This window comes from Hipposideros armiger, unplaced genomic scaffold (genome assembly GCF_001890085.2).
Source record: "Hipposideros armiger isolate ML-2016 unplaced genomic scaffold, ASM189008v1 scaffold_1575, whole genome shotgun sequence".
NCBI classification, from domain to species: domain Eukaryota; kingdom Metazoa; phylum Chordata; class Mammalia; order Chiroptera; family Hipposideridae; genus Hipposideros; species Hipposideros armiger.
In genome coordinates this window covers 24778-25488 of record NW_017732925.1, presented here as the reverse complement: position 1 = coordinate 25488, position 711 = coordinate 24778, and positions in this window count along the sequence as shown.

Below are 711 nucleotides of genomic sequence, written 5' to 3'. Positions count from 1 at the left end.
TAGCTCCTATTAGTTGATTCATCAAGATAAAAAGGGATGAGGGAAAAGATTGTTAAGGTCTGTAGTAGTAAGGAGACATTTTAGATGATGGCAGGACTACAGCAAATTAAAGAAATTTGGCTTTGAGTGAGTCATGAAGAGACAGTTTGGTTCCCCTGTGTTTCCATTTCTTTTTACCAAGTCAGGCCTCCTATGATGAAAATCTCCAGTTTGATCTTGCTTCACTTTGCTATTAAGTTATTGAAAGGCTTTGCTATTACAAGTCCAGTCCTAAGTGAGGTGAGAACGTCCTTCTTTGATTTGCAACCTTTTGTTCTGAGATGCATGAGGTTTATAAATGTCTCAAAGGGCTTTCCAATTCAAACCTACTCCGATACCAATTCTAAGACATTGACAGAGTGCATATTAATATCACTCTACAAGTGAGCACCCAGCACATCGCTGCCCCCATAAATAGCTAAATATTGAGTACCAAACAAGGAAATAGAAATCCAAGGTGGCAAGTGACTCACTCAAGGTCACAACTGGTTAGTGCAATGCCAAGAGGTAGAACTAAAGCCTCTAGAATCCCTTCCACATCTAATCATGCCAGACATAATGGATGATAATTTCTGGAGAGCCTCAGTCAAATCAGTTAGAATAAGGTTTCTCTGGATATACTAGGAGGCATCTAATTCCTCATTCTTTCTCTTTGAAAATCAGAATGTCTCA